We start from the raw sequence: 14,329 nt of genomic DNA on the forward strand, positions 1-14,329 counted from the left end.
ATGCGTATATACGTACAGTTGCCCAAGACTAGATGGTGAGTGTTACTTTGTTAACTTCATCTCAGTCCTTACTCTTCCTAGACAGAATGGGTTTTATGCTTTTTAATTCTCACAGATGTATCTTATATGCTAAACAAAATGTTTAAATCAGTATGGTAGTTGCTGAATCAGTGCTTACACTGCACCTTCCCGACAGTTTTTATTGCTCTTACTTTCATATCCATTATTCTGAATGTCAGAGAGCTATTTTAAGTACTCGCTTATTTCAGCTTTAAAAAAAAAGGGGGGTATTAAAATATCTACACCAGAAAGTTTTTAAAAAATTGTATTGAGTTTTATTTTCCTAAAATCAAATGCTTATGGACTTAACTGCACAATGTTGCCTAACAGAGTTCACTTTATAGCATTTTACAGACTACTCTAGTAGAAAAGTAGACTGTGAAGTCTTGTGAAGGGTGAAACTATCTGTAAATAACAAAGCCCAGATTAGTATAATAAGATCTAAATCTGAATCACCTTTCCTATCATTTTTGAAATAGAACTTTGTTGTTACTAAAAAAAATTAACTATTTAGGGTAGAGGGACTTTCATGAAGATCTTGGGTTTCTGAATTATAATTTTTATATATAATAAAATATCTTTTTAAATTTTATATTTATTTTTATAAAATATTTACATATAAATATACTTTTATTATAAACTCACTCTCCGTCATCTCAAATAAATAACAATTAAACTCACTCTCTGTCATCTCAAATAAATAACAATTAAAAAGACGAGCAAAATAGAATCCTGTCTCATGAGCTAAGGAAATACTATCAAAAGAAAATATCCAAATTTCCCAAAGTAAACTGACTACCCTGAAGGAAAAAAACAAAACAAAACATCTTAGATGAGATGTTTACTCTACTACTTATTTATCAGCTGACAAAGCTGAAAAAGCAAACGCAAAAGCAAGAGATAGTCAAAAGTATTTGACTGATATATAACATATCAGATTTACTCTCTGAGACAGTTCTGAGGGGTCCTTACAGAGTTGAACATTTGTTAATAGGGTTACTTCAAAGATGAGAAGGTAAGTGACATATTCTTGGAAATCTTGTTCAATTTGCAAAACATGTTGGTCCGTTTTCACCTGTGCAAGCTTTGTAAGAAAGCAGAATATGTTCAACATTAATAATGTTGATGCTGAATATCATCGTGTGAAACCAGATCTATATTGTAAAATATTACTGGCAAAGCTATGTTATCTAGAAGTGTGAAAAAAAGTAACAACCCCAGCTCACACAGCTATTTTGGCAGAAAACCCTGACATGTACGTAGCACTATCAATATATATTTAGTTTAGTTTATCTCTTTCAGAGACACAGTGTAGAAAGGTTTGAAGGAGACCTCTTTGTACCAGCATGTGCTATGTCTCCAGCAGCTGGCTCTGGCAATATAGTCAATATTGCCACCAATAATGACATAGTGATTGCAATATGACAGGATATAACCCCAACTATCTTAAATAAATATTTACTTAGATTTAATAAGATTGTTAATGTATGTTTATGAAATGCCAGTTGACTCTTAAACATATTTGCCAAGGATTAACAGCTGTTTAAGAATCCACTGCTATTTAGTGAACATATAAGAACTGTCTTAGATTTAATAAGATGGGTTTAATTAATCAGGTCATGAATTACTTCAGCTCACCAAATGATAAAAATTTACTGAAGATTAACACTGTGTAAGATACAGATATCTTGTATAGAGGTTAATCCTTAAATTAATATGTTTTTATTCATGCCTTGGTATTTAATTAACATAAAATTATAATAGCCTAATGGTCAGATAAATATGTTAATTTATTTTGACTTTTAGTGGAGATCCATGTAACCTAAGACCATCCGACCATCCTTTTCCTTTCTTTCTTTCTTTCTTTTTTTTTTTTTTTTCTTTTTTTTTTTTTTTTTTTTTTTGAGAGTCATTTCAATGAAATATTTCAGCATATAGGACTTTTAAAGTACAGATTGATCTCAGATTCTAATTCTAAATCTCCAACATGTTAATCTTTTTGCTTTTGCTTCTGACATCAGCTAATTGGCCATAAGAATTCAGGAGAAAACCTAAATAAATGAATATTTAACCAAAGCATCTAGAGCTATGAGCCTTACATAGTCATCCAATTTTGTGAGTGAAGAAACAAATCCCAGCATGAAATACACAGAAAAAGGAACAGTGACTGCGCAGAGATTATATTTCTCAGACAGAGAAGAGATTCACCACCTATATATCATATATCTAATGGAATGGAAAAGATTTCATGAATAAGTTAATGATACTGTTACCAGAATAAAACTGAGCCAGAACCATTAACACTATAACATGAGAAAGAGACACAGAAGGTAAAAAGTTGGGATAAGCAAAGGTCATTGTGCAAAAAGCTAGTTCCTGCAAAAACAGCAAACCGCAATTCATCTTTTGTAACTTTAGACATCTATTGAGCTACTTCTGAGTTAGTCACCTTTAACAGACAACGGAGAGAAATGAGCTCTTTGAGAGCATGATTCATCTAAAATAGGTCAAATGAATCATTCTCCAGAAGTGCCCGTTTCTTTCCCCGTGAATTCCTTGGAGTTCATCAACCAATTAACTACAAGGAATTAGGGCGAGTAGGTAAGATGGTAGTGAAATGGTATGGTCAAGGTTTCTGAGGACCTGTGGACTGTTATCTCTTTCAACAGGGACTGAGAATGTGGAGGTTTGGGATATCAATGTTCTTCATTTCTTAACAAATAAAACCTAGTGAACCATGTTCCAGTTACCTTGTAATTACAGGTTCCAGTTACCTTGTAATTACAGAGGACTAAATAATCTAGGAGAAAATCTAGACCTTCTTTTTCAGTTTTTGAAAGATAAAATTCTAACAATTATATAAACTTATATTGTCTGGATTTTGTTAAGATTGGAAAGAATATTTTTCACTTTTTTGATCTAAAGGTTTTTTCTGAAGATTTCTAGAGAAGATCTGGATCTTGCCTTAAAACTAACAAAGGCACAAAAACCCTAAATAAAAATACTGTTATTCTGTATATTTTAGCAGTGTTTTATTTTTGTTTAGCTACAAAAGCTCATGAAAAAGAATGAGAATACCTGACACTGGATAAAGAATAAATTAAATGTTTTCTTTAGTTCATTTATAACAGCAAGTAAAGATTATACCATATTGATACAAAATGTGAAAAGCAATGCATCTCTGCCTCCTCTGATAAAGCTGCACTGAACTCTGCCAGAAACACGGGTAATATAGAAGTACTATTACAGGCTAATTTAACCACATCTATTCTTTAAGACCAAAAAAAAATCCCATTTGACAGAGAATTAATAAATACAGCCTTTACCAAAAAAGAATCAATTTTTCCATGAGAGGGAAGCATCTATATGACAGTTATCTTTCAGTTGTGCTAATAGAAAGTATAAAGACAATATTCTTCTGTTTAATTGACTATCGGCCAATTTCTGTTGTCATGTAAACTTGTGGCACGCTGCAGAAATTCAAAAATTACAGTCATCTGAAATTGACCCCTGACATCAGGTCTTTAACATGGTTTTAATGATTTTTTAGGCTTTAAATAGTACCTCATTTTGTCTTACTTATTGAGTTTAAATAGCTCCTCAAATCACTTTAGAATAATGAATTAGTGAAGGATGTCAAAGCATCTAAAGCCCAAAGGGAAGTTGGGCTCTTAGTTTTCATTGATGGTCTAACCTGTTGTGAATTTTTTCTTGTGCAAAATAATAGCAGTTATTTTGCAGAATCCTTTATTCTCTACATATTGAGACAATCAACTTTTTCGTTTTATGACTAATATCTAAAAGAATTACTTGTTTAACACAAGTCTTCCAAATATTTTAATAAAACCATTTTAATTTGATTTTTGATAAAATATTTGCCTTTGAACAAGTGTCAAGTATATAAAAAGAAATCAGGTTTAGAACTTAACATAAATTATTTTCATAAAGTGAAATTTACAGTTTTTACCATAGAGAAAATATCAGCCCTTTTTAGAACTACCTAGTCAAAAATGGCACATTATTAGAATCACATATGATTTGCCATGTTACATGCACAAAGTTTCTACTGTAACTAGAATATTAATAGAAGTGATTATAGAGGTGCAGTTATGAATTTTATGTAACTCAGCAAAATACATAAATAAATAAATAAAATTTATTCCTTCTTTAAATTAGAAATGCAATTTTGGATGAATGTGTAGACCAAAGTAGGTTCCCTCTATGTAAACTTTGCTTACAACAAAATATCATAGGCATGAGGGGCAGAACCCTCAGTTCAAATCAAACTGCTTAAGTACTTCAGATAATAGAAAAGAAATACCAGATACTAAAACTAATACAGGCATCTAAAATTTAGGACTGCTAGTATTCAGTAGTGCACATACATTCAATAGCTATTTCCATTGGCCACACAAGCTACAGATGTACTAGAGAAATCTTATTGCAGTGTCAAATTTAATTCAACTTGTGTTTCTGTTTCTCTTGGTCTGTACTTTTAACTCAGAGCTTTTAAGGTTATTTGGACTGTGTTACTACCCAGTGATCATGTACAATGTGCAACCTAAATTGCAGTTTTCACATAAAAGCTGCATTCGTTTGTTCAGTTTTCTTATAAAAACTTCATTTACTTGTTCAAGCTAAAATAGGGTCAAATGGTAAAATTCTGTAGGAAGAATGTAATTCAAAACTCCGAGAAGTAATTAAGTTGAAAAATACTCTAGCAAAATCCATGGTGCACATTCCTGTTATGTTTAAACACCTCCCGCAACTACGCAGTTATATCTGATATATTATATTTACATGTATACACATATATATGTACATCATATATTCAGTATTATATACTATTAACTACATATTAAAAAAGTCCCTTCCTCTTTTGAATTACTGTCTTTAACCAGAATACTGTTGTATACAGTACACATATAATAGACTGCAACAACTTTTACCTCAGAATTGCTGCATTTTTCCAAAACAAGCCTTATCATGGAAATAGATTTCTATATAACAACCCTCCACACACCTTGTGAACTGTTCTCAGAGTTGTAGTTTGAAAAGACATGTATAAGTTTTTAGAGCTTTCAATTTTCCATAGTCATGAAACACGGATTTAGGAAATATTAAAAGATGAAAGATTATGGAAACTACTCACATTAGCATCCCCACTGATTTATATGAGATAGTTTATGTACCTAAAGCTAGCAGAATTCGGTCCTAAATTTTATAAAACACATTTACATATGTTAAATGCATTGTTTTTTTCTCGTCACAGTATGACTTGGTTATACTGGGCACAGGCTCCTCTCCACTCTACATTGCAGAGGGCAGCAGATAGAATTAAATACAGCTTGGCATGGTATACGGGGCAGCCATGGAGCAATATTTTTTTTAGTACCACATAGGCACTAGCAGGTCCATACATATTAGAGATGAAATACAAAAAAAGGGCACGTCACCTTCAGGAAAGAGTAGCAGTCAGGGAACATCTGTTATACACGCAGTGTTCCCCGTAGATAGAACTGAAACATAATGAAATATGAATCAAAAGTTCCCTATGCACTGAGGTGCATTAAGTCCCGCTCATACAATATGAAGCCCACTTGGGGAAGGGAGGTTATTCAAGTGCAGCAGCAGGAATTGGAAACCAATTGCTCTCCATTCTGGAAATAAGGATGGGCAGTAAGCGCACAGCGGCTGGAGTTTCACTGAGCAATAATTAGTTAATCGTGTTGCAGCTCCGGGTCTGAAGGGTTTAAGCCCTGTTCAGATGTTAAGTACCGGTTATGATATACCACAGATTCTTGTTATGAAGCCCTACATAACCCACATTTCCTGCAATTCTCTAACATGGTTAACTCTTCCTATTAAAGATGTTCACAGACAAAAGGCTGTAGAAGAGTCAGTATAAATATTCCCTTTCAGTATATTTTGACTCAGGACGGGACAGTAAAGCTTACCATAACATTTAATTATAGCATCATAAAACGCAGGGCTTTAGTGGCTCCTCTGTCCTATGGTATGTTAAAATAAAACTAGATCATCACAGACAGACTTGTATTCAACCTGTTCTTAAAAAACTACATGGGAGGGGATTCTATAACTTACATAGGTGCCTTGTTCTAGTGCTTACCTATCTTTATAGCAATGTTCTTCCTCATATTTAACCTAAATACCTCTCTGCAAATTAAACAAGCACTTCATGCTCTACTCAGCACACATATAGAAAGGAATAAAGCAATCACCATCTCATTTATAACAACTTTTTATATACACAAAGACATTTTTATGTTTCCCCCCAGTCTTTGTTCTTTTAAACAAATACAAATTCTAAACAAACACAATTCTTTCAAATTTCACCTACAGAACACATTTCATAAACCTATTATCTATTTTTTGCTGTTATTCTACTTCCCTGATGATTTTGAATTTATCTAGATCTTCCTTAAAAATATCCTCACAACCTGAGCATAGGGACTGTGTGGCTAATTAGAGTGTGGTGTAACTCTGGCCCATTTAAGTTATCCCACTTTCCTTTCTGACGAAAAGAAGACATATGAAGAAAGTGATACGACCACAGGACTCTGACAAATGGCCAGGAAAAGCATAGACTGGAGTTTTGCGCGCAGAAATTAGAAGATGCTCCTTGTTCCAGAAGAATAAAACACGCTATCCCAGCTGAAATATTACTAGATGGAATAATTAACTCTCAACTCTTATTTAAGACACTTCCGTTGATATATCTTTCCCAGCTGGACAGAAAACCATCAATAACTAAAATCTAAGTTCAGGTTTTCAACTAACATGCATTAGTTTCACAATAACTTTATCTGGAGAATATCCCTTCCATTTGGCTGGAAGAATGTGGCTGGAAGAATGTGTCAAAATGTGACTAATATCTCCATTTAACATATCTATATATTTTGTCGGCTCAATATCTATAATATTTTGGTGATACTAAATATCCCTCTAGTATATGAATATATGCTGTAAAATTTTCATTAACAAAAGTAAGCACAGTCAGAGAACGTCAATTTACAACCCAAAGAAATGCATAAAGCCTGAAACAATGAAAACTATCTATTTTCTGGTTTCCTTGTTTCAAAGTTGTTGATCTTTCTTTGCCCCTACTTTTCTTTCAATTTATAAAAAAAAAGGAGTCCGAAAAGAGCAATTGTTAGCTGAAGATAATGATTTTGACACAGAAGCATTTCATCTTACAGAGAACTGCAAGTTCTTCTCTTGCCCTTCTTGTGGGAATAAATCAAAAAGATAACTTATGGATTCTAAGACTTCCAAGAACAAACTGCAGTACAAAGACTGAGCTCAACCACAGGAAAGGCAGTTTCAAAACAGAGAGTACAGAAAGCAAGTACTGAGGCTTAGACTAGTGAAAAGGGAGAGATACTCTGCTTTGTTGCCTCTAGAGCAAAGAAGGCAGAAATGAGTACCAACAGCTACAGCACCCTAATATTATAATTTACACTCACAACTCAAGCACAAGGCCTACAGTAACAGGCTAGTGACCTTGAAGTACATGTTATGCATTAATTTGCGAACAAGCATGTCAAAAAATCACTTCTGAAATTTTTTAATACTTATATTTGTCAAGTTTAAATCTTTTCAGGAATATATATATCTCTATATATCTTATATGGATATATAAAAAGGATCTAGTGGTGATGCCTTGTATAGCCTATGAAAATATGAGATACAAGGCAAAAAATATAGACAAATTTCAATAACTGATTTAAACCGTAGCTATAAAATGAGAAGAAATAGTTGAGGAAAAAATTAAGTTACCTGAAAGATGTAGCATGCACACCAAACAGTGCACAGATGAATCTGAGCTCAATGTATAAAATCAATTCTTTCTGTCTCAATAACATTTTTGTATGTCCATAGATATGGAAAGTTCTTTTTACATGTTTTGAAAATCGTTTATAGAAATTTCCCCCCTAATTTGTGACTAAATGCATTAATTAAACGTGAGATATGCTATTCATCAAAGGTCACTGCTACTAGATACATGATAATAATCTGCCAAATGATGAAACATTCACCTGATTAAAAACATGATTTGGTGAAACTCAACTCTAGTTGAAAAGCAAGATAATCAGCAATAACAGGAGGCAGAAATAGGCTAAGATACTCTAATGCAAGGTGTATTTACTGGCCCTTCAGCTGCCAGAATGTTTACAGATGAGCGAGTAGTAGTGGTATTAAGCTAATCCATCCCTTCCGTATTAGGATGCCACTTCACATCCTCTTTCGACTTCTGCTTGGACAAGCACCTGTTTGTTTCCTCAGGCCTCTCCTCCCTCACCTGGATGGCTTTGCTTGAGCTCCCAAGCTCTCAGGACGAGGAGAGCACACTGTGGTTTGAAGCCATGTGTGGGAACTCTCGCTTCTCTGAGGAAGATGCACCAAAACAAACCTGACACTACTTCTAAGTACGCTTGAGTATCATTTAACCTGCCGTCCCAAAGCGTCATTCAAAAATCTAAACTCAATATTGAAATAACTGAAAGGTAAAAAGTCAGTCCAAATTAGATGATAGACTAGTATGCAATCTAAAAATAAAATGTATAAGCAAAAAGATATTCGACATATAGGCACTTCAGAGGGAAATAAAATCTGATTCTGACAATCATCTGCATAGTAGGCAACTGAATTGCATTCCTCTGTTTAGCTCATTAACTTAGCTTCAAAGACAGATTATTCTGGTCTCTCAAAAAAGTATGTTTCAGAACTTTGGAGGCCAGAATATTTGTAAAGCCTAGCTCAGCCTAATCAAGAAAATCTGAACAAAGTCTTATTTTTCCTAGTCTTATGAGCTTTAAAAGAATGTTTATTCTACATGTATTAAGGCCAAGGTACTTACAAGAGTTAAATTTTTTCTGACTACTCATCTAAATAAAAGTGCAGTATATTCATTTAAAGGTTAAATACCAATAGAAGTTTCAATAATCTTATTCACTACAGACTTCACAAGAAGGATGAGATCAGTAACAATGCTGCTAATTTTCTTAAATTCAGAATTACTGGTTTACTGAGTAATCTACTCACAGAAGAAAAGTAAGAAGGAACTGCTGATGGTAGTCTAGATGTCATAATGAATTGTTGAATGCACTGGAGTGGACACAAAACTGATGTGAGTGTGGCCCTTCATAAAAGTCTACAACTCTACAGAAGTTTTCAGTCATAAATTAAAATTCTCAGTACTATAGCAAGGCCAAAAAAATCATATATCTCCAGGCATCTGTAACAAATTTGATCAAGCAAAATGAGTTGATAGAATAGTAAGTTAGTTTAGACCACTGCTAGTCTTCACTTAAGATCACACATGTGCTTCCATAAAGCACAGAAATAAAAAAAAAAAAAAAGGAGAAAATATAAAAATACACAGAAACGAATGAGCAAAGAGAAAAAAAAATAATTTATTGTGGACTTTGTCTGACTTTTTCCAGAATTTACAACTCCAGAAACAGATATAAGAACAGAAACAATAAGGTAAGGAAATACACTCTCAATATTAGTAAGTTGGTATTATATTTGGTCTGAATAACACTTAATCAGATAAAAGTGAAGAATGAGGATTGCATGTGTAAATCCTGGCACAGAACAACAAGACAGTGTTTTACTTGACCATTTAGAGGCAATCAAGTTGGAATGGATGATAATCTTGACAGTCTCGGACGTAAAGATTCGTAGGTGGTGTCAGGACAAGTGGTGCAGTCTGACAGCTATTCGCATTCTGGGCACAGAGAGAATGTGATGGGAGATGGCCTGCCCAAAGGCAGGGGGGAAAGAAAAAACCCTATGGGAGAAAGCCGTGTTGAATAAAATATTTCATGGGTTGTGTCAGCTTTGGGAGACTCCCAGTCTCAATCACCTCTCAGCAGAGACCATCACCAGCTCTGAGAACTTTGAAAGAACTCTGCAATCTTCATGTTTCATTATCTCATTAAGCTGAGGTGCTTATAAAAGAACCCATCATCTCAACGGCATGGAAAGCATCAGTGATCATGTCAGGCAGCAGAAATTTGTTTGATGAACTTTCTGCACTGATCAGCCTAGACTGATTCTCACTCTGTTAAACAGAATGGATTTTAATTATCCTAAAGATCCCAAGAATCATAGCAAGCAAATCAATGGACAGTTCAGAAAACTTCTTGGTAAAAAATTCTGATAATTTCTACTGTTGATGGATAATGCAGGATAGTCGTTTTCAAGCCTCTATATCATTCACGTTTAGAGAAAGAGACTATAAACATACAAGTTACTGGAGACTCATTCCGTGAAGGTGTTCGGTGGACCAACTCAAGAGATAACAGTATTCACAGAGAAGTTAGAACTTTGATGCAGTTCTTATTTCTTAGACTGTTGCATGCCAAACTGCGTCAGCTATGATGCATGTGGATTTTGGCCATAATGAAGAAAAGAGTATTGTATTTTTCAGTGATATTTACTATCTGTTATTTTTCCTGATGATTCATTCCAATCCTTTTATACTAGTTATCTGTATCTTAGATTAAAACCATACTCTTCTACAGAGAAACCTGGTGGGGAAGACCAATGTGTTAGCAGAGTCTCTAACCAGACATCAGTGCTGAAGGGTTTTCTTTCACTTTTTTTTTTTTTTTTTTTTTTTTTTCCAGAGAGGCACCTCTGTATTTCCCTTTATTCCCAGGATCTGTGCTACTGTTAACTAGGCAATAGCACATGCAGAAATGTCCCCTCAATAGAATGCAAGTGAGAATGGCAAACAAACCTTTCAAAGAAAGATGACACTCATAGTGATAAAGCAAAAACTAAACAACCAAGCTACTGAATTAAGCTTTTAGGTATTTCTGACAGTGACGTGAAAATTTAGCCTTATGTTAAAAAAAATGGCACAAAAACAAAAGAAAAAAAGAAGGAAAAATCTTTGGAGAACTCTAACACAATGATTTACAAATAATTCCATCTCTGTATAATACAATAAAGTAAACTTGCTCAGGATTCACTAAGAAAGGTATAGAGTGCAAATCTCGCTGTTGTACTACTCATTTGTAGATATCATTTATGGCTTATGATATCATTTTCAGCTCTGGATATCTCTTCAAGAAACACAAATTATTGCTGTTGTGTTTAAACCATAGCAAACAAAAAGATTATTCTGTTATCTAAATATATAGTGTGAATACTATATGTTATTTCAGGTGGAACAAATAAGAATTTTTAGGTTACCTGACAGAGGTAACCAAAATTAATTCTTGTAATTCTTGTAAGAAGTAGGGCAATCTCAAACTGTGCTAACTGGTGATGGGGTTAAAGTCTCAGTAACACAATAAAAAAGAAGAGAGAGGTAGACAAAAATTCAGGTAAAACCGTTCTATTGAAAGAGTAGAAGGCATATGGAGGAAGCTGCTTAGTAAGACAGCTGAATCATATAGCATAAGTAAGCTTAAGAGACAGCTAGACTTTTTTTTAATGCAGAAAGTGGATTGGAATTTGCAGCAGAAGGATATATGGTTGAGATAACTAAAAGGTGACATATTTTAACACACGACTTACTGTCCCAGTAACTTTTCAAGTCTCCCCCAACACCTTTTCTTTCTATCAAAAGCAAGCATTGAGCTTTCATAAGCATTTTATAATCATAGCTGATTTGCAGTCTTTCCAATTTGTGCTAGTGTTTAAGATCCACACCAGACAAAACTTGCTATCTGGAGGTTTCTTCCTTGCAACCAACCCTTTTAATAGCAGACACTTCACTCTCCACAGTTTTTACTGTTTTAATGCAAATCATAAAATGGATTTGGGTGTTCCCCTCTCAGGCTGCAATCAGAAGACAGATGTATTGCCTACAAGACATTCTTTTTTTTCAAAAGAATTCCTGCTTTTCTATTGCTGTTGAAGTTGCTGTAATCCTACAGACACAATTTTTGACTATCACTTAATTTTCGAGATGTCTAGACTCAAGATGCTGAAAATTGTAGTTACAAATAACGTTAGCATTCTTTTACTGTCATGGATAGAATTGGACTGATGTTTGGAATTACATACAGAAGATTTCAAACTCAGACTAAACTCACTTTTCAATTTAAGAATCTGCGTCCAAGATCCCGAATCCACAATTACATCCTGATCAATTTTCAAAAATGTCTGAAGATTCACTGTTCTCTACTACTACCTTTCTGAAAACAAAAGTTGCATTATTTTAAATATCTTTAAACAACAATGAACAATTCTGAAACTTTGCTATGAAATAATGAGTTCCTCTCCTTGAGCACAACCCAGAACTTCTGATACTGCTTCAGGCACTGCTATAGACTATTGTTTCTGGCACGTTGTCCATCTTCTTTTCCTGGAAACTAATTTTTTCTCTAAAGAGAACACACTTCTTTTTCTATCCTAATCACACACATTATGTTTCTCAACCTCCTTCAGCCTAGCTGACGATTGGAGAAAGCAATTTCATTTATCTGTTTTTAAAAGAGAAAAGTTATGTTGGGCTGCAGATCCCCAATCAGACAAGCAATTGCTGATTTTATTGGGAACACCACATTCACTACTGCAATGATCTGTAACCCCATAAGGTGCTCACTGCAGGTTCAGTTTTCATAGTATGCCAATGGTTTTCTTGCCACACATGGGAGATGGAAGAAACTCGTAATACTAAAAGAATGGGTATCATTACCATTTATAATTACATTTGGTGGAGAAAAAAAAAAAAAAAAAAAAAAGGTATCTCCTTATGCTTATTGCTTTTTTTCCTCAGTTTTAAAAAAAAAAATCATGTAAGCACCTGCTGCTGCATTTCAGCGGCTGACAGTACTTAACAGTCACAGTTCAATATATTTATAATAAGAATCTAAGGAATTAATATGAGCTAATTGCATCAGTTGTTTTTTGATAAATAAGACCCCTCATCTGGACATGATGACAAATGCAAATCTCCAAACAGCTCTTTGCATTATAATGAAAATAAGTAACAGGAATGGTTGACTTGATCTGCTTACTAATGTTTTTACATTTTGACTAATACCAGGCTTGATGCCATTGACCAAACTGCAATGCTATGAACCCTGAACCCTTTCTATAAAAAAAGGCAACTGTTTTACTGGAATAGTAGACAATTGTCCTAATCACAACTTTTAGCATTCTAGAATTCCAAAATCCAGAGATTTTGTCTTTTATATATACTAAACTGAGAACCTTAAATCCACGAAGTTTCTTGGGGAGAGGGGAAAAAAAAGGGAAAAAAAAAAAAAAAAAACTCCAGTATGGCATCTTTATACAGATCAATGTCCAATTATAAGCAGAGAGCGCTATGGCAAAAGGTCAGGAAAAAATAATCTTTCTGGCATTTATTAGTTGGAAAACAAGGTCATATGTGAGGTCAACCCTCCAATAGACACAGGATAAATTATGCTGCAGCATTCTACCCAGTAAAAATTGTATTTCAATTGCAACATGATCAGAAAAACGAAGTAGAGCACACATTTCCTGATGATTGTGCTACAGACTGGACTAAGCTAGAAGCAAAATCTAGTTCCAACTAATCAACAGTTAATAAAAAGCATATAAAGTATTTCTGCTTCTCATGAAGGCTGACTGACTTGATTATTCTTTTAAATGTCTTTAACGCAGAATCATCTTCCACACAGCTAATGAAAATAATAGCAAATATACAAAACAGTTCAAAATAATTCAGTGGTGCACTTCCTTATGGCTTATAGCAATCTAGAAACAAAACACATGCAATGCTAGAGTATTCAGTTTGGCTGGAGCTTTGAAGAGATGTGTTTCTTTTGAAATAAAAGATTTCACATTTATTTAACACACCTGGAAAAAAATAAATTGGACACAAACTTTGAGGAAATAAACATGCTTGTTTGGTAGAATGAATGTTTGTGTGGAGCACTGTCATCGTCCTGATATAAGCCATTTAAACTGATTTCGTTAACTGATTTTTGATTCCTTCATAGGATGTGAATGAAATTATACTGAAAATCAGATTATGTTATTATCTGACGCTTCTCACATTATTATTAATCATGAAATCAACATTACAAATTGCTGTGAAATGAAAACATCTCCTATCCATTTTTACTGTTGTCTGATATCCCAAATCTCGCCCCTTTTCCTCTTCTCCAAAGTACGTGAAGAATGGAAATGATTGGCATTCTTTTATCTGTTGCAGTCCTGTCTAGTTTGAATTTTCAAATCAGGCTTCGGCAGAAGGACTGTATATAATATATTGCAGGCAATGCCAGTGAAGATA

The 14,329-nt window shown here is 34.0% G+C and overlaps 1 protein-coding gene across 1 annotated transcript in view; it reads right to left on the reverse strand.

Moving 5' to 3' along the window:
• The window catches only part of PCDH17 (protocadherin 17), an 83,976-nt gene that overhangs the window by 42,279 nt on the left and 27,368 nt on the right, over positions 1-14,329 (reverse strand). The window lies entirely within an intron of this gene.

This window comes from Rhea pennata, chromosome 1, assembly GCF_028389875.1.
Source record: "Rhea pennata isolate bPtePen1 chromosome 1, bPtePen1.pri, whole genome shotgun sequence".
Lineage (NCBI taxonomy): Eukaryota > Metazoa > Chordata > Aves > Rheiformes > Rheidae > Rhea > Rhea pennata.